Genomic DNA, 464 nt, shown 5'->3' with positions numbered 1-464 from the left:
AGATCTGTGATTTTATATTCTAAACCGTATGTTTTGTGGTTACAGGTGGAAGGAATGCAAGTTCATGCCAATGAGGGGGGAGTAACACAAACACGTGGTGGTGTTTATTGGTTGATCTTGCCTGCTGGATGTAATACTTTCTTTTAAAAAATTCCAAAATCTTACTGAAGTGCTTGCTTATTTCGTTTTTAAAAGACAGTGAAGTGTTCCCTACTCAAGTTCCCTGTTGATGATGTGCTTTAAGTTACTTTTCTAGGTGCAGATTACTTTGTCCATTTAACTTCTGGCTACCTTTAATTTTTCTGATCAAAGTTGTACTTTCCCGAAGATCTTGGTTCGTCTTTTTGGGGGATGGTTCTCATACTTGCATCGACAAATCTTCTCACTGCAAAGATTGCTGCTGGTTGTTTCATTGCTGCTCTGCTCATTGTGCTCTTTATTGCCCAAAATGTAAGGAGCTAAGT

The 464-nt window shown here is 38.6% G+C and overlaps 1 long non-coding RNA gene across 1 annotated transcript; it reads left to right on the top strand.

Annotated features, from left to right (window-relative positions):
• The first annotated feature begins 36 nt into the window (after window positions 1-36).
• On the top strand, window positions 37-464 carry LOC102599921 (uncharacterized). The gene is made up of 2 exons (XR_369094.2): window positions 37-130; window positions 329-464. It is a non-coding gene; the product is annotated as an uncharacterized lncRNA (long non-coding RNA).

This window comes from Solanum tuberosum, unplaced genomic scaffold (assembly GCF_000226075.1).
Source record: "Solanum tuberosum cultivar DM 1-3 516 R44 unplaced genomic scaffold, SolTub_3.0 contig04699, whole genome shotgun sequence".
Taxonomy (NCBI): Eukaryota; Viridiplantae; Streptophyta; class Magnoliopsida; order Solanales; family Solanaceae; genus Solanum; species Solanum tuberosum.
The sequence above is the reverse complement of the archived record's forward strand: the minus strand, read 5'-3'. Positions and strand labels throughout refer to the sequence as shown.